The sequence below is a fragment of the Schistocerca piceifrons genome, chromosome X, assembly GCF_021461385.2.
Source record: "Schistocerca piceifrons isolate TAMUIC-IGC-003096 chromosome X, iqSchPice1.1, whole genome shotgun sequence".
NCBI lineage: Eukaryota > Metazoa > Arthropoda > Insecta > Orthoptera > Acrididae > Schistocerca > Schistocerca piceifrons.
In genome coordinates this window covers 11864979-11892391 of record NC_060149.1, presented here as the reverse complement: position 1 = coordinate 11892391, position 27413 = coordinate 11864979, and positions in this window count along the sequence as shown.

Below are 27413 nucleotides of genomic sequence, written 5' to 3'. Positions count from 1 at the left end.
CCACAAAAGGTTTAACTACAAGTAACATTCAGTTTAAGATGAGCCTAAGGGATTAATTGGTGGCCAACTCCTTCTACTCTATTGATGAATTTCTTAGTGGAACCAACTGATGTGTGTGTGTGTGTTAGTGTTACTAATAATATCAAATAATTTTGTGTATTAGTACAGTCTGACTTCTGTACAAATTCAGTGCAAAATGCAATCACTGTAAACAAGTGTTTTGAATTATTTTTCAATTTAGTGTTTAATATCTTTTAAATGAAAATATGTTTAAATATTTTCACTCATTCTACATCCATGACAATCATTTCACTTGGGATCTGAGGAAGGTACATTAGCATATTTGTTTTTCCTTGTAAACGTTTATTGTGTATTGTTGTTTTTCTGACATGTTCTACATGCTGGAGGATTTACTCACTATTGATCAATTGGAACAAAAAGTATATCTAATCCAATCTAATCTAATCTATAATGTAGTTTTTTCACGTGCTTTACTATGTCAGACAATGCTGTTGTGGCGTAGAGCGCCATAAATATCGATATTTGTTCTGTGCGCAAGTGTGCTATCTTTGAGGAGAGGGCTTTGGGGCAGGATGTTGGACACTAACGGCAGTTAGCCTCCGGACTTGTATCTGTGTAGAAGCTAAGTGAGAATAAATCTGTATCTGAGTGAATTCTAGTTGTTTACTTACAACTATTGTATATTCCCTCACTGGTGACCCCGTTTTTGTGTAATCTGCGTCCGAGTTACCGCCCGAAGGTTATTTACGTGCCTACCGCATCGGGTTTCTCCGCGATTGCGAGGGCCTTTGTTCAGCTCCAGACAATGGCCTTTCAGCGTTCACCGCCGCCCAGATTCCAGCAACATCTCTCCAGCACTCCTGCCGTCGTAGTCGACATGCCGCAAGAATCTTCGGAATCCTTCAGCCAGAACATGCAGTGAAATTCATCGAGTACCGCCAGTTTCTTCCAACCGCCAACGGTCGTGGGCTCTGGCTTTGCTAGCCTGGACCTTCCCACGTGTTCTCCACAGAGTGTTGGTTGGAACATTCCTACTCCTGTGTCGAACACACAATTCAATACAGTTCGTGGCGTCGAGCGAGGTTTTGCTACTTTGGAAAATCCAGTAGTAAATTCAATCTCAAATCAGTTCCCGCCACATGTGTATCCTTCCGCGCCGGTTAGTCAACAGGTGTTCAATGCTCGCCAAACAGCAAATATCACACCGAGTGTGCATCCTAGTGGACGTGTGTGGGATCCTTGTGTTGCTCCTAATCAAATCAACAAATCTGTGCTGGACAGTAATTACTCTGACATCTGCAATCAGCCCCACCACTCACGGTCGAGTGAATACTGTGTGCATAACGGACATTCACCGGCGTACTTAAGCACTTGTGGCTTCTCTCCGAGCTACCACGTCAATGAGAATGCACATTTTGACTACGATCCTCACACCGTTCGAGCGTCCGTCGCTTCTCAGCCGCCCCTCTGGCGTCAAGTGAATTTCGCAATTCCCGCATTACAGGACGCCAATAATTCTGACTCGCAATCTTCTGCATGCTCTACTTCCGTCCGAAGTAATATGCTCACCTCCGCAGTGACTGCAGTGCCGAATCTGCCGAAATTACCAGAATTCAAACCCGCTCACCCGGAGTTCTGGTTTAACCTGGTTGAGCAAACATTCAATGTCTGTGCTTTGGACGATCACGCACGCTTCGCCTGCCTCATGAACCATCTTCACGACCGCGTCAATTTAATTTATGATCTTGTCAAAGCACCCCCCCCCCCCCCTAGCAGGGAAGTATGCTGTGGCGAAACAGACGATACTGGAGCGCGTCTCTAAAACCAGGAGAGAAAATGTGTGACATCTCATTTACGAAGAGCGTCTTGGCGACAGGTCTCCGTCCCAGCTGTGGCGGTGCATCCGTCTTCTCGTCGATGAGCAAGTTATGCCTGATAACACGCTCGCAGAAATCTGGACTGAAAAGCTGCCTTTGCCTGTCCAGACTGCAATCTCTGCGTATGAAGATAGGCCAGTAAATGAACGTTTACGCGCCGCCGGCAGAGCATACTCCGCCAGGCAACGTGAGCTCTGTGCACTGCACTCTGGACGTGACCCCACTAAGACACTTTCTGACGCCACGGCTTTGTCTGGTGCTGCTAATAACAAGTTTGTTAAACTAGCCGCCCCGCCTGCACCTTCAACTCCCTGCAACGGCAGTGCATCGGCCTCTGTGGAAGACTCTGGGGCACATACTCCGTCGCCTAGCAACTACCCACAGGAGCACAGGCCCACCCAACCTTACTGTTTCTTCCACGCGAGATTCGGGGAGCAAGCTCGCAAATGCCAGTCACCGTGTTCTTATCCAAACTCCAACCACAGGTAGGCTATGGTGCCACCTCCTGCGATGTAAACAACGGGCACCATCCTACGTTGCACTCCGTTTCGGACAATAACAGTAAGTGTGGTCGAGTCTATGTTCGCGATTTACGATCAGGTGTACGGTTTCTGGTAAACACTGGCGCAGACATCTCTTTGCTGCCGGTTCGCCTAGCAACCAATAAAGCGCAACCACACAAAACAGTACTTCGTGCAGTGAACTTGTCTACCCTACAGTGTTCGGGTTCCACTTTGTATACAGTGAAACTTTCGCCCGAGTGCAAGCTGGAGTGGACGTTTCTAGTGTCAACAATTGAAGAACCTATTCTCAGAATTGATTTCCTCAAGCACTATCAGTTGTCATTAGATTTTGTGCAAAATACTGTGTTTTACCCCCCCCCCCCCCCCCCTTAACAAACATATTGTTTTTGCTTCGCCGAGTGACAGTTCGGCTAACAACAAACATGTGTGCTGTGCTAAGAAGTGTGTAAACCTATCCTTGGAGCTGCAATCTTGGACAAACAAGTGGCTAGTGGAGTGCGCCAAGTCTTCGAAGTTGCGGATGGAACGTACGGAAATGCTGCTGCATCTCCGCGACATACACCATGAGTTGGCCTCCACACAACAACGCCTCGCAGCACTACAAGCAGACGACTCGTCGGCTACAGACAAGGTCAGTCCATGCCAATCTGATGTTCCCGTGCCCGGGCACGTTAACGACAATGTTGTGAACTCTGCAAACTGTGTCAGCACCCCCTTTTGTAATGATAGGGTATGCCCGAGTGCTCATGCTCCTTGCGTTCCGAATGGACAATTAACTTGCCAAGCTCGTGGCAATGAACTACAGCCATCTGCTGTTCGGCCAGGCCCACTCGTGCCTACAGCGCTCGTAGCGTCACGGCCTGCTACCAAGAACCAGTGTACCAACCTCACCCATGTTAACACGTGTGCGGCCTTTACGCAGCCTACGAGCGGGTGGCACACCTGTACTTCCGTGCCCTCAGCGCCACAGCTTGGCCCGTCCGCCACTGCCTGCTTCGCTTCACGAACATCTGACTGTCGTGCCGCGCCACGTATTGCAGTAGTCACTAATGGCACAGTTCATCGGTTACGTCTAACCGGTGGGCCGCCCATATCGCAACGCCCACGCCGCCTCAAGCCAGACTTTATGAAAATAGCAAAAGAACAATTGGACGATCTGTTACAAAAGGGAATAATTGAACCTTCTTCCGGTTGCTGGGCTAGTCCTATCCTGTTTGACCAAAAGAAAGACGGTACTTGGCGTATGGTCGGAGACTATAGGCGTTTAAATTCGCGCACCATCATTGATAAATATCCGGTCCCACACATTGCAGACTTCAATCATGCGCTCACAGGTGCAAAGTACTTCTCTGTTTTGGACTGTAAGCACGCATTTCATCAGATTCCTATGGCTCCGGAGGATATTGAAGAGACTGCCATAACCACTCCCTTTGGGCTGTTCCAATACAAATTTAGGCCGTGTGGGTTGAAAAACGCCCCCCAAATGTGGCAGCGTTTCATCAATCAAACTTTATCCCATCTAGACTTTTGTTTCGTATACATGGACGACATATTGGTTTTTGCTTCTACTTTAGAACAGAGTGACGAGCGTGTTCAAGTCGTGACACATATTTTAGCAGCCGCTGGTATTGAACTGAACAACAATTGCACCAGTCATCCGTCACATTCCTAAGTTATGTTGTGTCATCGGACGGTCTGACACCACCATAGGACAAGATCAAGCCTGTTCTCGAGATGCTACGCCCTCAGACCTATAGGGCATTACGCAGGTTCATCGGAACAGTTAATTATTACCGGAAACATTTGCCAGCCACTTCTGCAGTGCAGGCTCCTCTCACAGATGCTCTCGCTGGCCCACAAACTTCTGGCACCCGCCAGGTACCATGGACACCAGACATGGACAAGGCATTTAATGAACTCAAACAGCTGTTGGCCTCCGCTGTCACTATTGCTCACCCACGGGCAGACGCCACAATGTTTATCACTGTTGACGCTAGTGACAATGCTATCGGTGCAGTACTGAGTCAGACATACAACGATGTTATGACTCCCCCGCAGTTTTTCTCAAAAAAGCTAAACAACGCGCAGAAGAAATACTCAGCATTCGACAGAGAATTACTTGCAGTTTACGAGGCCATAAGACACTTCATAATTGATGTTGAGGGATGAGATTTCTATGTGCTCACTGATCACAAGCCGTTGGTTCCTGCCATAAAAAATCCTGCGGCTGATCCGCCCCCACGACGCTTTCGTCACATCGATTACATCTTGCAATTTACAAATGACATTCGCTACATCCGAGGAGCGGGCAATGTGGTCGCTGATCTTCTCTCGCGTGTTGGTGCTGTCACAACCCTAATTGACTTAACGGACCTACCTCGGTTGCAATCGGCAGACCCCGATACCATGCAGTTAATTTCAGACCACAGCTCCTCTCTCCAACCGGTACGCTCTACTTTCCTCCAACCGGTACGCTCTACTTTCCCTGGCATATCTGACTTAGAGTGGTGTGATGAATCGACTGGTACGTTGCGGCCATTCATTCCTAAGCCCCTTCAGTGCCAGGTCTTTGACAAACTACACACATTAGCCCACCCCGGTGTCAAAACTTCCACCCGTCTGGTAGCTGAACGGTTTGCCTGGAGAGACATGCGCCGTGACTGTCAGTCTTGGGCAAGGGCATGCGTGGTGTGTCAACAGAACAAAGTTTCCAGGCACACTTCTTCACCCCTTCGCTGTTTTGCCCAACCGCCAGGCCGGTTTCACCATGTTCATGTCGACCTCGTAGGCCCTTGGCCCCCTCCGAGGGTTTCCATTACTTGTTTACAGCTACTGACAGGATGACTCGGTGGGCTGAGGCTGTGCCTATTCTGAACGTTACCTCTGAGACAGTAAGTCGAGCATTCTTAGATTCGTGGATCTCTCGATTTGGCTCACCTGTTTACCTCACCACTGACCAGGGGCGACAATTTGAGTCTTCAGTTTTCTCTGACTTATGTAAAATGTGTGGTATTGCCAAAATTCATAATTCTGCATACCACCCCCAAAGCAATGGGCTTGTCGAGCGATGGCATTGCACCTTAAAGTCTGCCCTGCGTTGCCATGACTCACTATGAACAGAGGCACTGCCCTTCATGCTTCTTGGCCTTCGTGCCACTTTCAAGGAAGACCTCAAGGGGTCCGTAGCCGAGTTTGTGTATGGCCAACCTCTGGTTTTGCCTGGAGAATTAGTCACTCCGACTCCACTTCCACAGCCCTGTGAACTCCCTTCACTTCTCGAGTGGGTGAACTTGCACTGCAGCAAAATTCAGCCGCCACCTCCGGCTGCTCATACACCTCCGCGCGTGTACGTACCGCGCACGCTAGACTCTTGTGAGTACGTGTTTCTCAGAGACGACTCAGTCAAAGCCCCGCTTCAGTCGCCCTACACAGGTCCTTACAAGGTCGTCAAACGCTCTGAGAATAACATGGATCTCCTCATAAAAGACTCTGTAACTACGGTCTCACTCAACCGAGTGAAACCAGCTTTCATTGAGCCTCAGGTGAACCTCCCTGATTCTGCCCCTATTTCTCCCACTCCTGCTTCGAGCGGCCATCCATCTTCGCACACCATGCATTCGGGTATTGATTCTCCACAGCATGTTTCTCTGCCGAGCACTGCTCCTTCTCCGCGTTCATCTAATTCGAGTGGCCAATCTTTTTGGGGCTTCACTCCTCACAGCCCTCTCAGTCGAACTGCCAACCACTTGGATTCTACCATTGTGTTACCATCTTCGTGTGACAGCTCTTTGTCATGCTATTCAATCCATGCTGGCTCCTCGTTGCCTTCGGTCACGCTCCCTCGTCTGTCAGCTGATCGCCCGACGTTGTCTCCTGCGCAGTCCAGTGCACCTGCCGCCCCCCTCTTAGCAGATGCTTCCCCCTGCCATGGCTTTCCCACACCTCCCTGCCTCCCTACCATTGCTCATACAGGTGCCATCCAAGAATTCACAACACATGTGCACCCTGATGACATACATAAATTATCTGTTGTCGTAGATGGCGATATGGTGTGTGTGGTACTCACGTGTGACAAAATTGAGGGAGGAAGTGCAGAATCTCGTGTGGTGCGCCACTTTAAATTGAGCAGAAGTGCTGCGTGTGGCAATTTGCGTGCCTTTGTTAGGCCTTCTGGCAAGGTGATTCTCCGCCTGCCGGCTGACGAAGAGCTACACCTCCACTCCAGGACGGGACATCATCTTAAGCCACTGGCGTCGCTGGCTGACTTCACCGTCGACGTACCGGGTTTCACCCCCCGGTCTCCTGCCAGTCGACCGCTTCTGCCTGATGCAGAAGAACTGTGCGTTACCTTCCTAACTTCTCACCCCCCCCCCCCCCCCCCATTCACAGGGACGTACTCCATACTGTGCGGGGGAGGGGGGGGGGCTATGTGGCGTAGAGTGCCATAAATATCGATATTTGTTCTGTGCGTAAGTGTGCTATCTTTGAGGAGAGGGCTTTGGGGCAGGATGTTGGACGGTAACGGCAGTTAGCCTCCGGACTTGTATCTGTGTAGAAGCTAAGTGAGATTGTATCTGAGTGAATTCTAGTTGTTTACCTACAACTACGTATATTCCCTCACTGTAAATATCACATAACAATATGCTTCAAAAAATGGGATAGACAATGAGAAATATACAAATTACATCACAACTTGTAACCTTACAGGCTTGATTTGACGCCTTAAATTAGCCTTTATTGGATCAACATTTGACCTTAGCTTGAAAATTAATTTGACGCTGTTTGTTTATGAATTTCACACAATATCATTGGATTAGACTTTCACATTAACATATTTTTATTCATGTTATCACTCACAATGATGATCAGTTGTAGATTAGTGTTTAAACACTTCATTTAACAGGTCAATAAGCTTACTTGCAAGTGGCAATAGCACTCTGTTCATCACATGATGACTGTTCCATACAAGGTGCTGTATTTACATGGCCCAATTTATCACTGTGGACATGGAATGTTATACAGTGGGGGCATTCATTGATACCTAGCTATGGACTGACTTAATGAAGCAACTGCATAACAAGTAAACAATTTGGGAGTAAAGGTGACCACTCACCAAATATTAGAAGTGTTGAGTTGATGGCAGGCACATAGAAAACAGACTGAAAACTTTGACAGCTTTTGGAAGAAAACATCTGATGAGCTAGAACAGTGTTTTTCAACCTTTTTGGATAAGTGACCATTTTCCAACTAAAAAATTCTGGTGACGCACAGAACCATAATAAAATTATCTTAATGGTTTCGAAGACAACATATTTAATTTTCTTTCTGTTGATACTATATTGACTGAGAAATCAAGTGCATTGTGCAAGGTAGTTGCAGTGCTCTGCAGGCAGTGATATATTCTTTGCCACAGCGGAGATGTAGGGGTGAGAAGGGATCAGTGGTTGCATAGGCACACAGTTTCACTTGCTTCATCTGCAGCTACATCTACATCTACATGGTTACTGTGCAATTCACACTTAAGTGCCTGGCAGAGGGTTCATCAAACCATTTTCATACTACTTCTCTACCATTCCACTCATGAATGGCGTGTGGGAAAAAGGAACAACTAAATCTTTCTGTTCGAGCTCTGATTTCTCTTATTTTATTATGATGATCATTTCAACCTGTGTAGGTGGGTGTCAACAAAATATTTTCGCATTCGGAAGAGAAAGTTGGTGATTAAAATTTTGTAAATAGATCTCACAGCAAAGAAAACCACGTTTGTTTCAATGACTGCCCGCCCAACTCGTGTATCATATCAGTGACACACTCACCCCTATTGTGCGATAACACGAAATGAGCTGCCCTTCTTTGCACTTTCTTGATGTACTCTGTCAATCCCACCTGGTAAGGATCCCATACAGCACAGCAATATTCCAGCAGAGCTGGACAAGTGTAATGTAGGCTGTCTCTTTAGTGGGTTTGTCGCATATTCTAAGTGTTCTGCCAACAAGGCGCAGTCTTTGTTTCGACTTCCCAACAATATTATCTATGTGGTCTTTCCAGTTTAAGTTGCTCATAATTTTAATTACTAGGTATTTAGTCAAATTGATAACACTTAGATTTGTGCAGTTTATTTTATTGTATAACCAAAATTTATCAGATTTCTTTTAGTACCCATGTGGATGACCTTGCACTTTTCTTTGTTTAGTGCCAATTGCCACTTTTCACACCATGCAGAAATTCTCCCTAGATCATTTTGTAATTGGAATTGATCATCTGATGATTTTACTAGACAGTAAATTACAGCATCATCTGCAAACAATCTAAGGGGGCTGCTCAGATTATCACCTAGATCATTTATCTAAATCAGGAACAGCAGAGGACCTATGACACTACCTTGCAGAACACCAGATATCACTTCTGTTCTACTCGATGATTTACCATCTATCACTACAAACTGTGACCTCTCTGAGAGGAAATGAGAAATCCAGTCACACAACTGAGACAATCCTCCATATGAATGCAATTTGATTAATAATATATAAAAACAAAGATGAGGTGACTTACCGAACAAAAGCGCTGGCAGGTCGATAGACACACAAACAAACACAAACATACACACAAAATTCAAGCTTTCGCAACAAACTGTTGCCTCATCAGGAAAGAGGGAAGGAGAGGGGAAGACGAAAGGAAGTGGGTTTTAAGGGAGAGGGTAAGGAGTCATTCCAATCCCGGGAGCAGAAAGACTTACCTTAGGGGGAAAAAAGGACAGGTATACACTCGCACACACGCACATATCCATCCACACATACAGACACCAATGGATATGTGCGTGTGTGCGGGTGTATACCTGTCCTTTTTTCCCCCTAAGGTAAGTCTTTCCGCTCCCGGGATTGGAATGACTCCTTACCCTCTCCCTTAAAACCCACTTCCTTTCGTCTTCCCCTCTCCTTCCCTCTTTCCTGATGAGGCAACAGTTTGTTGCGAAAGCTTGAATTTTGTGTGTATGTTTGTGTTTGTTTGTGTGTCTATCGACCTGCCAGCGCTTTTGTTCGGTAAGTCACCTCATCTTTGTTTTTATATATAATTTTTCCCACGTGGAATGTTTCCTTCCATTATATCAATTTGATTAATAGTCGCTTATGAGGAATTGAGGAATGGTGCAAAAGACTTCTGGAAATCTAGGAATATGGAATCAATCTGAGATCCCTTGTCAACAGCAATTTGACCTCATGGGATTAAAGAGCTAACTGTGTTGCACATAATGATATTTTCTGAATCTGTGTTGGTTATGTATCAATATGTCATTTTCTTCTAGGTGATTCATAACGTTAGAGTACAGTATATGCTCCAAAATCCTACTGCAAATTGAGGTCAGTGATGTTGTTGTTGCAACCTACATCCTTCTGAATCTAGTTAGTGTATTCATCTCTTGGTCTCCCTCTACGATTTTTACCCTCCACACTGCCCTCCAATACTAAATTGGTGATCTCTTGATGCCTCAGAATATGTCCTACCAACTGATCCCTTCTTCTAGTCAAGTTATGCCACAAATTTCTCGTCTCCCCAATTCTGTTCAATACCTCCTCATTAGTTATGTGATCCACCCATCTAATCTTCAGCATTCTTCTGTAGCACCACATTTCAAAAGCTTCTATTCTCTTCTTGTCTAAGCTATTTATCATCCATGTTTCACTTGCATATATGGCTACACTCCATACAAATACTTTCAGAAAAGATTTCCTGACACTTACATCTATACTCAGTGTTAACAAATTTCTCTTCTTCTGAAACACTTTCCTTGCCATTGCCAGTCTACATTTTATATCCTCTCTACTTTGACCATCATCAGTTATTTTGCTACCCAAATAGCAAAACTCATTTACTACTTTAAGCATCTTATTTCCTAATCTAATTCTCACAGCATCATCCGAATTAATTCGACTACATTCCATTATTCTCATTTTGCTTTTGTTGATGTTCATCTTATATCCTCCTTTCAGGACACTGTCCATTCCGTTCAACTGCTCTTCCAGGTCCTTTGCTGTCTCTGGCAGAATTACAATGTCATCGGCAAACCTCAAAGTTTTTATTTCTTCTCCATGGATTTTAATTCCTACTATGAATTTTTCTTTTGTTTCCTTTACTGCTTGCTCAATATACAGATTGAATAAAGTTGGGGATAGGCTACAATCCTGTCTCACTCCCTCCCAACCACTGCTTCCCTTTCATGCCCCTTGACTCTTATAACTGCTATCTGGTTTCTGTACAAATTGTAAATAGTCTTTCACTCCCTATATTTTACCCCTGCCACCTTCAGAATATGAAAGAGAGTATTCCAATCAACATTGTCAAAAGCTTTCTCTAAGTCTACAAATGCTAGAAACATAGGCTTGCCTTTCCTTAATCTATTCTCTAAGATAAGTCGTAGGGTCAGTATTACCTCATGTGTTCCAACATTTCTACGGGATCCAAACTGATCTTCTCCAAGGTCGGCTTCTACCTGTTTTTCCATTTGTCTGTAAAGAATTTGTGTTAGTATTTCACAGCCATGGTTTATTAAACCGATAGTTCGGTAATTTTCACATCTGTGAACATCTACTTTCTTTAGGATTGGAATTATTATATTCTTCTTGAAGTCTGAAGCTATTTCGCCTGTCTCATAAATCTTGCTCACTAGATGGTAGAGTTTTGTTAGGCCTGGCTCTCCCAAGGTTGTCAGTAGTTCCAATGGAATGTTGTCTAATCCCGGGGCCTTTTGCCGACTTACATCTTTCAGCGCTCTGTCAAACTCTTCACGCACTATCATATCTCCCATTCCATGTTCTTCTACCTCCTCTTCCATTTCCATAATATTGTCCTCAAGAACATTGCCCTTGTATAGACCCTTTATATACTCCTTCCACCTTTCTGCTTTCCCTTCTTTGCTTAGAACTGGGTTTCCATCTGAGCTCTTGATATTCATGCAAGTGGTTCTTTTCTCTCCAAAGGTCTCTTTAATTTTCCTGTAGGCAGTATCTATCTTACCCTTCATGATACATGCTTCTACATCCTTACATTTGTCCTCCAGGTCAGTGATATGGGTCTGTAATTCAATGGGTTACTCCTATTTCCTTTCTTGAATATTAGTGTGACCTGTGCTACTTTCCAGTCCTTAGGAACAGACCTTCCGTCAAGTGAGCGGTTGTATATGATTGCAAAGAAAGGCGCTATTGTGTCTGCATACCCTGAAAGGAATTTGATTGGTATACCATCTGGACCAGAAGACTAGCCTTTCTTATGTGATTTGAGTTGTTTCGCAACACCTGAGATATCTGTTTTTATGTCACTCATGCTAACAGCTCTTCTGGTTTCGAATTTTGGAATATTTACTTTGTCTTCTTTTGTGAAGGAATTATGGAAAACTGTATATAGTAACTCTGCTTTAGTGACACCATCATCAGTAACATTTCCATCGCTATCATTCAGTGACGGTATTGACTGTTTTTTGTGAGTGGTGTACTTCACATATGACCAGAATCTCTTTGGGTTTCCTACCATACTTTGAGACAATGTTTCATTGTGGAAACTATTGCATCTCACATTGACGTCTGCACTAAATTTTGAGCTTCCATGAAACTTACCCAGTCTTGGGGATTTTGCATTCTTCTGAATTTGGCATACTTTTTTCGTTGCTTTTGCAACAGTGTTCTTACGTGTTTCGTGTACCGTGATGAATTAGTCCTGTCTCTTATTAACTTATGCGGTATGAATCTATCTATTGCTGTCGATACTGTATCTTTGAATTTGAGCCGTATCTGGTCTACACTTACATAATTAGCTTGGAAGGTATGGAGATCCTCTCTTAGGAAGGCATCAAGAGAATTTTTATCTGCTGTTTTAAATAGATATATTTTGCATTTATTTTTAGTGGTTTTGGTTTGTATCATTTTAAGCCTCGCTACAATGACCTTGCCTTCACTAATCCCTGTATCCGTCATGACACTCTCTATTAGATCAGGATTATTTGTAGCTAAGAGGTAAAGTGTGTTTTCGCAACCATTTACAATTTGCGTGGGCTCATGAACTAATTGTTCAAAGTAATTCTCAGAGAAAGCATTTAGTCCATCCAGGATATGTGTGTGTGTGTGCGAGTGTGTATCTGTCCTTTTTTCCCCCAAGGTAAGTCTTTCCGCTCCCGGGATTGGAATGACTCCTTACCCTCTCCCTTAAAACCTACATCCTTTCGTCTTTCCCTCTCCTTCACCTGTTTCCTGATGAGGCAACAGTTTGTTGCGAAAGCTTGAATATTGTGTGTGTGTTTGAGTTTGTTTGTGTGTCTATCGACCTGCCAGCGCTTTCGTTCGGTAAGTAACATCATCTTTGTTTTTAGATATATTTTTCCCACGTGGAATGTTTCCCTCTATTATATTGACCTAAAAGCGTAATATACGGGCAGGTGGGATGAAGGAAACAAAAACCAAGAACAAACTCTGCACTCACACTGTGTGCCATGAGGCAGCTTCACAGTATGTGTACCAACAACAACTGACTGGAGGGCCATGCCAAAGGTCTGGAGACATGGTGCAGCAAAGGCACCAGTAGCGTATGAGCAATCGGACTGTCATTATTATCATAGATATAGAAAATATCTGGACTGACTGGTCCGAGCACTTGCAATACTCCATTTAAAAATGTAATAGAATATGAATGAGCTGTGGTATGCCATGAGGCTAATTAACTCTCAAATATGTAATACCTAGTGATATTTTTAGGAAACAGAGCAATGGAACATAGAAAAATGAATGAACAAAGGATAAAAGGCAGAACAATAATGATAAAAATTAATGGTCACATACACCAAGCTAAGTAAATCATCACATATATGGTACATTATGGGCTCAACTGGCATAAAATTAAGTAAAAAACATAAAAACCATCACAAATGTAAAATGTTAGTGTATTAATGTAAGGAGTGTAATAACAAATGAAAATGATCAGCTGAGTGCCCTACATATACAAAGCAATAACAATATGGAATGATGACTAGGAGGTGAAACAACTAAACAAATGGCAGAAAAATAAGCCTGAACCTCACAGATTTGTAAAAATTGTATAAAAAATGGGATACATCTGATGTTAACAACTACAGCTCAACCTCTCTTCTGACTGCCCTATCCAAAATTCTTGAAAAAGTAATGTGTTGTAGAGTAGCTTCACACCTTTGTAAAAATAAAGTTGTAACAAAATGTCAGCTTGGTTTCCAGAAGGGTTTTTCAATGGAAAATGCTATATATACTTTCACTAATGAAATATTAAATGCTCTGAGGCAAGAAGTAATGAAGATTTTGTTGGAATCCTGATCAACCCACAGAGCTATGAAAAATATAAATGTCAACACACAGTGTGTCAATTATAATCTGAGGTGAGCTCAAGAGTCCTAGATCCACTTGGGAGAAACCGCTGTACTTGATGCCTTATTTAACTGGTGCCAATCCTAGTGATCTATTGTTTGATTCAAACCACAGTTACTGAAATTCATTCAAGTAACTGTGGAGCAAAGTCCTGCAGATGAACTGTGTGTGTGTTGTTGCAGCCATTTTGTATCACATTTCGACATGAGCATCTTTTAAATGCACTTTCATGAACTGTTGTAGTTCTGTGTGATATTTTTACCAGCGCAGATGATCAGCGTGAAAAGTAAATTGTCAGTGCTGCACAAGATGCTTCCCTGAGAAAGTCATTTCCACCCAGAAATTAATGTGGTCTTTCTCCTCTCCCCACAAACCTCTCAAAGGTGAACTCATGGATATGGTCTGAACAGGGCTTATTGACACTTGCCACACTAGTCAGGTTTTTTAGGTGTTAGATAAGTTTGATGGACATTGTGTCACATCTTACCACTGCAAGTCTTTGTCAATTTGAATTGTTCAACAGGATTAAATTAATTTCATAGTCATTACTACAAATAAGTACCAAATCTGAATGTGAGAGTCTTTACAATGTTCTTCCACAAAACTTTGTCACTCCTGTTTGACATTTCTACCATAGCAGATGAATATCATGAAGCATATGTTATCGGCTATGCTGCTACTGCTTCTTCCCGCAACTGTGGCCACCGAGCAAGACTTTGGAAAGTCCTGGGCTCGCGACCCACAGATTGAAAAGCACTGAGCTAGAGTACAAACAAACATACACGCGTGCGTGTGCACACACGCACGCACACACATGCACACACACACACACACACACACACACACACACACACACACACACACACAAGCTTGCAGGCACAGCCACACATACCTATGCACTTACATTGTGCCAACTGGACACACAACCACAGTAACTGCTATCTTTGAATGCTTGCTGCTGACTGATTGCCACTTTGTGTGATGTCTCTTTAAAAATATGTGTAGAACAGATATTACAAAATGTTAAAATATACCTTTTAGATATTTATATGAAAGACAAAAAAAGTATACAATATATATTCACTTTAGGTAAAGACATTATTTTGGTTAACAATTACCGTATTTCCTCAAATCTAAGCCACACTTTTTTCCTGGGTTTTGTAAGCGAGTGCAACATAAGCAGAAGTTCTGAAAAATGTTGGTAGGTGCTGCCACAACTAACTTCTGCCGTCGAATATGTGTAGCGCTACACAGGCATGCTGTGCAGGCATAAAGATAAATACTGGCGCCAAAACCTCTGTGTCAGTAAATAAATAAAAAAAAGGTAGAAGAATGTAAACATTATGGCATGTATTCTTTTGTGTTTGCTGCTATCTCATTTAAATGCTGTCTGCCTAATAAACTACAAAACTAGTGTGAGACAGCAGCAAATGCGGAAGAACATACATACCATGTCATGTTTATATTTGTATTATTCTTATGCTGAATAGTGGCAGTCAGAAATTAAGCATGACAACTGACTAGATTTTTAAATCTAAGATGACTCTAATTTCTGTGCAGAATACAATGTACTAAAGAGGCATCTGCAAAGATTTTCAAACGAAGAAAAATTTTTCTTAACTCTCGTTCAGAACATCTTCTTTCATACGCAGTCTATTATTTGGTTCCTGTTGATCATTGTCAAAGAAAGCACCAGTGTAAGTAACAACAAATAGCAGTCCCTTGCCATTGTTTCACTAATGAGACAATTCCTCTCCTCTTTTTATTGTAAGCGGCGGTAGAGTGCTCAAAAGCAAGCCATGCCGCGAGCGGCAACAGGTCGTATACACTCATTATCTGAATGCAACAAACAGTGCATGACAAGGTATGATCATGCATTTTCAGCTTAGAGTGACATAAACACCTATAACAAAGAGAACGGTACTTACCAGATCTAAGCAAAATAAGCAATCAATTCAAACCAGACGAAGCATGTGAAAAAGGAAGGGAACCCGTATAAGTACAGACAGAGCACCTGACGCATAGCAATGGCTACCTGGTAAAGTTTAACTGCTAAGCTTGCGACTCGAACCAAACTACTGTAGCTGTATCTTCATCCATTCAACCTAAACTGTGTCTCATGGACGAACTTTGTTTCGATTTGGAGGTGCAGTCTAAAACTTTTCTCTCCCCTTGAAATTCGAGTCTCAAATTTCTGGTGCAGATTAGATTTGGGAAAATTTTTTTCCTTGATTTTGAGTCTCGTTTTTCAGGTGCAGCTTAGATTCGAGTGCAGCTTAGATTCGAGTAAATATGGTAGCTGAATGTCTTTAAACGAGTACAAGCAATTACATGTTGTCAGAAAAGATAACATGTTCTTTAGAAATATGAGCTCTCAGATGAGGTATGTCAGGCTATCTCAATTCTACGTTCCTCCTTAATGTCTCACTTGAATTTATCCCATTTTTTTCCTACTGACGTTTGATCTGTCTGAACAAGTTATAAGTGCCACGTAAGACAGACAGTTTGCACTGTGGGTGGTGGCACAGTTAACACAATATTTTAGGCCATTCCAAAGAGGGGAGACATGAAGAGGAAATACACTACCAGCACTAAAATGCACCAGAGAAATCTACTACCAGCATTGCCAGCACAACCTACAATGTTTAGCTTCACCATACAGTTATAATACAACTACTGATAGGTTGTGGCAGGAATGGAAAAAAACGCAAGTTAATGTGACGTGTTCTGGACTGAGCCAATATGTGACAAATAAGCCCAGCTGCCACCATTTCTTGTGTCATTTACAACTTAGTTTCATCTTTTTGCATGTATTGCTGATGCACTGTATTCAGCAACAATATTGATTGCCAATCTTTTAAATGGAAACACCAAGTCTCAAAGAATATGCTTGATCAGAATCAAGGAAACATTGCTTATTCCCAGCTAGTGAGCTGTTATTGGTTGGTAACACAACAGCCAGTGCAGCTACCACACCACACTGATACACATAAAATGAGCTTACTTGCTGGATGTGGAAGAGGGAGAGTGGCCCTTCAACAACGGGAGTGCAGGTAGGGGTGAAAGCATTCTGCGAAGTGCTGAAAATATACTTTTTGTGCAGATCATTTGCTATGGCAGGGATGTCACACAGAAATAGAACAAGGTTTCCATGATAGCACATTTGAAAGACTTTCATATTCAAATCTGGCACAATATAGTTGCAAAAACTACATACACTGTTGATCGTAAAAATTAGCATCAGTGAGAGAAGGCATGAAGCAAAACTATAGAGCCTGAGCTTTCTTCTAAATTTATATTTTACACATTGTACAGAAATTCACTGAGCCAACTTCTAATAAGCTTCGCAATGATGTGGAATGTGTCAGGTTAATAAAAGATGTATATACAAAATATTACATTACACAAAATATTACATGACTTTTTTTTGGGTTGGGGGTGGGAAATTACCCACATACTACATCCAAAAATTAATCTAATGGGTAGAAGGAATTGTCATTCAGAAATTCTTTTAATTTCCTTTTAAATGCTATATGGCTATCTGTCAGACTTTTGATGCTATTACGTAAGTGACCAATTTTGCGGCAGCATAATTTACCGCCTTCTGAGCCTAACTTAGATTTAACCTTGAGTAGTGAAGATCATCCTTTCTCCTAGTGTTGTAGCCATGTACACTGATATTACTTTTGAATTGGGGAGCAATGTGTAGACAACCTCCAAGATGGTGCTCCCCGTGCAACGTTGCAGTAAAATGCAATGGCAAAAAGTCTACACAATTCCGGTGACCAGACGCTCAAATGCCTCCCGGCCCACAAGAAGGCAAACGATTCAGAAGTGGAATTACTCCACGAAGATGGTGAGAGTGTGCCACTTCAATATAGAAGGCTACACAAGGACGAAAGGAGAAATCCTTGAAAAAATTATAACAAGAGAAAGATTAAGTGTCGTACTCTTGCAGGAGACACATCTGATGGATGAAAACATCAAACAATTATGCATACCAGGATTCACCAATGTGGGATACTCAGGACACAACAAACATGGTATGGCGACCCTGGTGAAAAATGAGTTTCTAGGAAACCTCGAGAACAATGTGGAATCGGTTCCACACGCAATAGGCATTAAACTGGGAGAGATGACAATCTACAATGTCTACAAACCACCTTCGCAGCAATGGCCTATAGGAATCTTACCGCAGGCTAATCATCCAGCAATCTATGCTGGTGACTTTAATTCCCAGCACACCAGATGGGGACATCAGAGAACCACTCCGGAAGGCATTGGACTAAGTGACTGGGCTGACAACGGGACCTACACCTCCTGTTTGATCCCAAGGACAGAGCGTCCTTTAATTCAAAAGTATGGGGCACAAAGACGACACCTGACCTGACCTTTGTCACACATGGTGCAATGGGCATACCAATGCAAGCTACAAGAAGAGTCCTTGAAGCTTTCCCACGGAGCCAACACCTCCCGATTATTGTGCAGATTGGCCTTTCCATCTCGATCATAAAGAGCCCCCCAATTCCACGGTGGAATCTGAGAAAAGCAGACTGGGGGAAATATAAATCTTTTATTCACAAGACAATAAATCGAATACCACCTTTGTCCAGAGAACTACCAAAGGTTTGTAAACCTGATATATAAAGGGGCCCTAAAGGCAATCCCCTGAGGGGCCCAGAGGGAATACATTCCTTGCTGGTCAGAGGAGTGCGAGTCATTGTTAGAGCAGTATGAGAGGAGTAGGGAGGACAAGACTGCAGAACGACTGATCAACACTATGAACGAGGAACGTAGGAACAGGTGGAAGATGGCAATGGAGAATCTGGACTTTACCCATTCTAGCAGGAAGAGCTGGGGTCTACTACAGAAACTGGGTGGTGTCACAACACCATGGAGATCGGCTGCTGGTGTGGGCCCATCCGAAATAGCGACTGCCATGAAACAGACATCCAAAATACGCCTGAAGACTGATGAGAGGAAAAGGATCTCCAGGAGCCTAACCAAGGAAGTAGCCAATAATCCAACTAATCTAGATATTGTCAAAGCAGTAGACGTCGAAGAGATTACCCAGACCCTAACACTAATGAAAACAGGGAAAGCAGCCGGACCCGACGAAATCCTCCCAGAATTTCTGAGGGAGCTGGGAAGCATTGGGAGGAAATGGATGGCCAAGCTCTTCACGGAATGCATTAAATCAGGTGCACTCCCAAAGTTATGGAAAGAAGCTAAGGTAATAGCGGTACTGAAACCAGGGAAGGATGGAGATAATCCAAAGAACTGTAGACCGACCTCACTGCTTTGTACCTCTTACAAACTATTTGAAAGAACATTACTGGCCAGACTAGCACCATACATTGAGGCGAACCTCCCGGACTATCAAGCAGGGTTCCGTGTGGGAAGGAACTGCTGTGAACAAGTTTTGTCCCTTAGAACATACATAGAGAAAGGCTATCAGAACAAGCTGAAAACAGGTCTCGTATTAATAGATCTTACATCAGCCTATGACACTGTCTGGACCGAAGGACTACTGCTCAAGCTTACTCAAATTATCAAATGCAATCAGACGTACACATTACTAAAGAATATGCTGACAGACAGGAAGATCAAGGTCTATCTCCATGGAAAGAGCAGCAAAAGCATGGTCATAAACAATGGCCTGCCGCAAGGGTCAGCCCTGGCGCCGACCCTTTTTAATTTATACATATCTGATATGCTGAGCACCAGGTCGCGTAAATTTGCGTATGCGGATGATCTGGCCATCGCATACCAAAGCAAAAATTTTGAAGATCTTGAAAAAACATTGAATGCGGACCTTGAAGCACTGAACACCTACTACCTTAAGTGGCATTTGCATCCCAACCCCAATAAAACGACCAGTACCATAATGCACCTTAATAACAGAGCTTCAAGCAGGAAACTACAGCTTTCCCTGAATGACCGGCATATCAGACATGAAGATAAGCCCAAATATCTGGGAGTAAAATTAGACTGTACACTAACGTTTAGCTCCCATCTGGAAGACACCAAACAGAATTTAAAATCTCGAAATGCCATTATGTCTAAACTGGCCGGAACATCATGGGGGTGCGGAGCTAATACACTAAGGATGTCAGCATTAGCCCTCGTGTACAGCATGGCTGAATATTGTTCACCAGTCTGGGCGAAAAGTGTGCACGTAAATAAAGTAGACACCCAATTGAAAGAGACGATGAGAATTATCTCGGGCACACTTAGGGCTACCCCATGTGACTGGCTCCCAGTCCTTGCCAACATAGAACCCCCTGATATAAGGTGCTCCATGGCGACCTCAAGAATATATAGGAAGATCGTACACAATCCAGAACTCCCTATAAACCAAAACTTATCACCCATCAACAGGCTAAAATCTAGGTCCCCCTTTTGCAAGATTGGCAGGGAATTACAGGACTTTGACCCAAAGCTAGCCTGGGGGGAATCATGGCGCAAAGGGACACACAAGAACCAAAAGCTTATCGATGACCCCAGCAAGAAGATAAATGGTTTTGATCTCCCTCGGAAGCTCTGGGTTGCCTTAAATCACTGTAGAACAAGCGTGGGAAGATGCAAACATCTAATGAATAAGTGGGGACTTGCGGAGAGTCCTGTGTGTGAATGTGGTGAAATCCAGACACTGGACCACCTACTGGTGTGTGAAGTGGTAGGATATAGTGGTGAACTGAAGGACAGACATTACTTGCCTGAGCTAGCCATAGATTGGCTCAAAACTATAAGTAGCATTGTGTAGTGCTGTAATTTCCTGGTGGATTGTAATGTCACTGTAATATTTGCCTTGTATATGCCGAACGAATAAATAAACTTTTGAATTTGTTCGGATTGTTAATAACAAATTTCATAAGTGAATATATATATTGTGAGGCTACAGTGAAGATCCCTAGCTCTTTAAATAAGTGTCTGCAGGATGATCTTGCATGAACTCCTGCAATTATTCTGATTACACATTTTTGTGCGATGAACACTCTTTTACTCAATGATGAGTTACTCCAGAATATGATGTCACACGAAAGCAGGGAATGAAAATAGGCATGGTAGGCTAGTTTACTGAGATGTAAATCGCCAAAATTATAAAAGACCCTTATAGCATAAGTAGCTGAACTCAAACGTTTCAGCAGATCCTCAGTGTGTTTTTTCGAGTTCAACCCCTCATCAATGCATACACCCAGAAATTTTGAATATTCCACCTTAGCTACTGATGACTGATCAAAGTCTATATTTATTAATGGTATCATTCCATTTACTGTGTGGAACTGTATATACTGTGTTTTGTCAAAGTTTAATGAGAGCACATTTGCAGAGAACCACTTAATGATTTTCTGAAAAACATCCTTTTACAATTTCATCAGTTCATTCTTGTCCTTTGGGTGTTATAGCTATACTTGTATCATCAGCAAAAAGTACCAGCTTTGCATCTTTGTGAATATAGAATGGCAAGTCATTAATATATATTGAGAACAGCAGAGGACCCAAGACAGAACCTAGCGGCACCCCATTCTTGATTGTTTTCCAGTTTGAGATCTCACCAGTTTTTTTCATATTATGTGAACTGCTTTTTTCAACTTTCTGCGCTCTTCCAGTTAGGTATGATTTAAACCATTTGAGCACTGTCCCATTCATACCGCAGTACATGAGCTTATCTAGAAGTATTCAATGACTAACACATTCAAAAGACTTAGAGAGATCTCAAAACATCCCAATGGGTGACTTCCGGTTACTCAGAGCATTTAATATTTCATTAATGAAAGTATATACGGCAGTTTCCGTAGAAAAACTCCTTCTGGAAACCAAACTGACATTTTGTTAAAACTTTATTTTTAGCTACTCTACAACACATTACTTTCTTGAAGAATTTTGGATAAGGCAGTCAGAAGAGAGATTGGGCAGTAGTTGTAGACATCAAATGTATCCCCTTTTTTATGCAGTGGTTTAACAATGGGATACTTCATTCTATCTGGGAAAATACCCTGCTCAGAGAGCTATTACGTAAGTGGCTAAGAATCCCACTTATCTCTTGGGAACAAGCTTTTATTATCCTGCTGGAAATGCCATCAATTCCATGTGAGCTTTTATTCTTGAGAGAGTTTATTATCTTCCTAATTTCAGAAGCAGAGGTGGGAATTCCAATTGTATCAAATTGTGTGGGTAAGGCCTCTTCCATTAACTGCGTTGCTTCTTCTAATGAACATTTAGATCCTATTTTCTCTACAACATTTAAAAAATGACCATTCAAAACGTTTTTGACTTTCGGCTTGTTGTTTGTCAAGTTTCCATTCGCTTTGATGGTAATGCTGTCATCCTGTACGCTCGGTTGCCCTGTCTCCCTTGTAATAATATGCCAAATTGTTTTTAGATTAGATTAGATTAGATTAGATTTACTTTCATTCCAACTGATCCGTAGTGAGGAGGTCCTCCAGGATGTGGAACATGTCAGAAAAACAACAATACATGACAAATTTTTACAACTAAAAATAAATAAGCTAATGTACCATTCCACACGTCCCAAGTGGAATGATCATCATTTTTTACTGAACACTAAGAGTCATTTTACAAATACTAATGCACTGGATTTAAAATAAAAAAGTTCGTTATTTATTTATAAGGTAATACAACTACTGTAATACTTATTTACAATGAACACATTACTGCACTGAAATGGTGCAGAAGTTAGATTATACTAAAACACACACACACACACACACACACACACACACACACACACACACACAAATTTTCAATGAACCCATTACTGCACTGAAATTGTGCAGAAGTTATGTTGTACTTATATACAAATCAGTTGGTTTTACTAAGAAATTCATCAATGGAGTAGAAGGAGTTGGCCACCAATAAATCCTTTAGGCTTCTCTTAAACTGAATTTCATTGGTTGTTAAGCTTTTTATGGCTGCTGGCAAGTTATTGAAAATGTGTGTTCCTGAATAATGCACACCTTTTTGTACAAGACTAAGTGACTTTAAATCCTTGTGAAGATTATTCTTATTTCTAGTATTGATTCCATGAATTGAGCTGTTGGTTTGAAAAAGTGATATATTTTTAATGACAAATTTCATTAAGGAATAAATATATTGGGACGCAGTAGTTAGTATCCCTAGTTCCCTAAACAGGCTTCTGCAGGATGTTCTTGAGTTCACACCACATATAACTCTCACTGCACGTTTTTGTGCCCGGAAAACTTTAGCTTGGCTTGATGAATTACCCCAAAAAATAATCCCATATGACATTATGGAATGAAAGTAAGCATAGTATGCCAGCTTTTTCATTTTTATATCCCCTATGTCTGACAAAATTCACATTACAAACGGAGATTTGTTAAGACGCTTCAGCAGTTCTGTGGTGTGCTCCTCCCAGTTGAATTTATTATCAAGCTGTAATCCCAAGAATTTAACACTGTCCACTTCTTCTATCTTCTTGTCATCGTATGTTAGACATATATTCTTGGGACACCCGTTACAAGTTCTGAACTGCATGTAGTGTGTTTTTTCAAAGTTTAGTGACAAAGAATTGGCTAGGAACCAGTGATTAATGTCCACAAATATTTTATTGGCTGGTCTTTCTAAGACTACACTTGATTTGCTATTTATTGCAATGTTTCTATCATCGGCAAACAAAACAAACTTGGCATCTGGTAATGTTACTGATGAAAGGTCATTGATATATACAAGAGAAAGTATGGGCCCCAAAATGGAACCTTGTGGGACCCCACATGTAATTAGTTCCCAGTTGGATGATGCCTGATAGCTTGATACATGTCTCTTTCCTAATAACACCCTTTGTTTCCTGCCAGAGATATAAGATTTGAACCATTTTGCAGCATTTCCTGTTATACTATAATATTCTAGTTTACTTAAAAGGATATTGTGATTTACACAGTCAAATGCCTTTGACAGATCACAAAATATACCAGTTGCCTGCAATTTTTTGTCTAATGAATTAAGCACATTTTCACTGTAAGTGTAGATAGCCTTCTCAATATCAGAACCTTTTAGAAATCCAAACTGTGACTTTGACAGTATGTTATTTGAGATAAGATGGTTATAAAGACGGCTGTACATTACTTTTTCGAAAATTTTTGAGAATGCTGGCAACAGTGAAATTGGACAGAAATTTGATGCTATTTCTTTATCTCCCTTCTTAAACAGTGGCTTAACTTCAGCATATTTAAGCCATTCAGGAAATATTCCACTAATAAATGACTGGTTACACAGATAGCTTAATATGTTACTTAGCTCAGAATCACATTCTTTAATTAACTTTGTTGATATTTCATCATACCCACTAGATGCTTTTTGATTTTAAAGATTTTATGATGGACATTATTTCTGTTGGGGTAGTGAGGGTCAAATTCATATTATGGAAGTTACTTGAAATGTCTGGTCTAAGGTAAACCATAGCAGCATCTACTGAACCTGACAACCCCATCTTTTCAGTAACAGTTATAAAATGTTTCTTAAAAAGTTCTGCAACACTATACACATCTGTCACCAATGTATCATTTACTCTTAATGCTATTTCTTCCTCTTCATGTCTGGTTCTACCGGTCTCCTCCTTCACTATATCCCATATTGTCTTTATTTTGTTATCTGATATGACTATCTTTTCCTTGTAATATATTTGCTTTGACATCTGTATTACAGTCTTTAATATTTTGCAGTATTTCTTATAATGTGTTGTACCATCAACATTGGAAATGTTTTGGATTGACAGATACAGTTTTCTTTTTGTTTTACAAGATACCCCTATTCCTCGAGTAATCCATGGCTTCTTTGTAGACTTTGCTTTAACCTTGGTAAGTTTTGGGGGAAAGCAGTGTTCGAATAAGGTAAGCACTTTATTAGCAAAAATGTTATATTTTTCATTCATGCCATGACCACTGTAAACATCAGTCCAGTGAACGTCTCTGAGGAGTGTCCTAAAATAATCAATTTTTGGCTTACTGATTACCCCCTCGAGATCAGATTTAACAGATTTTATATCCTGTTCAGTATTAACATTTAATAGAAAGAACTGCATGTCATGGTCTGAGGCCATTGACTATTGGTTTTGTAATATAATTTTGTTCATTGGACTTTTCTATAAAGATATTATCAATGGCTGTTTGTGAGCAAGTGGCTATCCTAGTGGGGAACTTTACAGTGGGAATTAAGTTGAATGATAGTGTCACTAACTCAAATAAGTTCTAATTGGGAGAGTCTTTAAGGAAATCTACATTGAAATCACCAGCAACCACTATTTCTTTGTTTTTGGTTATTAAATGGGCCAGTACAGCTTCAAGGTGGTTGACAAACAGATTAAAGTTACCTGCAGGTGCTCGATATACACTTAATATTATGAAGGATTTTTTGTGAAATTCTAATTCTGTTGCACATGCTTCCATATGCTGTTCTAGGCAAAATTTATGAATGTCTATGTTCTTAAATTTATTACAGTTCCTGATGAATGTGGCAACTCCTCCTTTCTCCATTTCTGATCTACAAAAGTGAGATGCTAACCTAAACCCTGTAACACTTAAAAGTTCTATACCAGTGGTCACATGATGTTCAGAGAGGCAGATTATGTCAGCTGGGTTTGAAGACTCTAATTCATCTATGCAGATAGTTAATTCATTAATTTTATTTCTCAGTCCTCGAATATTTTGATGCAATAAAGATAGCTGACATTTCTCATTGACTGAGTTAAAATTGGGTGGAGTTAAAATATCTGCTGACAGTTGAAAATTCTTAACCAATGGCTGTTTAAGCTGATGTAATAAGCTGGAATTATGTTTTTTGGTTTCTTTCTCCAACTGAAGGTTTGTCTCAGTTCTTACCTCTCTTAAAATTTGCTTTCTTTCTGTCCTCCCTACCCGAAAAAAGGGTCTTTTCTGAATCCTATAACCACTGGTATTTTACCACTCATGACAGTGCCTCCCCCCTTTAACTCTCCTGCTATTTCCCCAGCCAGTTTACCCTTCCCCTTCCTGTTGAGGTGAAGGCCATGCCTAGTATAATCCCACCTACTGAGAGAATCAACATGAACCACACCAATGTGTGACCCCGCACCCGACATGAGCAGCCGTTCCAGCTCCAAATTAGCTCTCTTGACAGAAGAGTTCAAATGAGGTCGGTCATGGCACCCAAGAACAGATACAAACTCAACACTAGTATGCTTCGATGCTGATGCAATCTTCGCCAGGTCATACTCTATACTGTACCCAGGATCTCTGTCAATACTGTTACCTGCCCCACCCACTATAACCACGGTGTCTTCCTTAGTGAAATCTTTGGAAAGTGATCCTAAATCCTCCATCACCTGCTCCAGACCAGCACTAGGTTTAAAAAAATTGGTGACCTGGATGATTTTGTTATCAGAGGTATTAATCACAGACATGATGCACGTGCTTCTAGACTTTTTAATAACCTTTCTTAATGTAGCACCGTAGTTTTTATAATATTTGGCTGTTTCTGGGTCATTACTCTTTCTTGTTGTTAGATACAGTTCCCTTTTGTGGTTACAAGATATTTTTACTCCTTAAGGAAGCCAAGGTTTTTTGCATGGTTTCTTATAATTAGATTTAACTACTTTCTTGGGGAAACAGTTTTCAAATTATCTTACAAGTGTATCATGAAATAAGTTATATTTTAAATTAGCATTGGGTTCCTTGTACACTTCATCGCAGTCTAACTGCTGAAGATTTTCCCTGAAATTTCTAAATGTTGAGTCTTTAATTGAACGCACAACTTTGCAGGGTAGTTTTGAATTACTGAATGGAGCTATGTCATATACTGTAACTAGCTGAACACCATGATCAGAAAGGCCATTCTCAACATGACATGAATTTATGTTTTTAAACTTATCTTGGTGTACAAAAGTGTTATCTATCAATGTGCTGCTGTCCTTTACTACCCAATTAGGAAAATTAATGACAGATGTCAAATTGAAATAACCGAGCAAGTCTTCCAGGTCATTCTTCCTATTACACTCTTTCAGTGAATCAACATTGAAGTCCCCACAAATAATAATCTGAATTCCTCTATCTGACAGATAGCACAACAACGCAAACTGTGGTAGCAAGACAAATCTATTGACTGTGACAATTGGGAAGCTGTCAGACACTGTTTCTGAAAGCTGTTGGGCACCAGAATTTCAAGATTTAAAACTGATACATGGTTAATGTTTAGTAATTGTACCAGTTAACATTCCACATGAAATATGAATATTCTGTAGTATTATTTGTTTTATTCTGTGCATTGCATAAATTTTTGAATACTATGTCTGCATGCTTCCTTCATGTACACAATCAATGTTCATTGTGTGACCTCCTGTTTGTTACATTTTTTGATACTTATTTATGCATGGTATTAGTTGCCAATGTTGTTTTTCTCACCACTACTGGCCCCATGTGCATTCAGATTGGCATTAAGTTTCATATATGTATGACTTGTTTTTGATACCTTATTTCCCCACTGCTGTGTGGTTAGTTCTTGTATTTATTTCTAAGAATTGATGTAACAGCTGACTATTTTTTGTACACAATGGAGACAAAAGTTATGGGATACAGATATGCAGATACACAGATGGCATT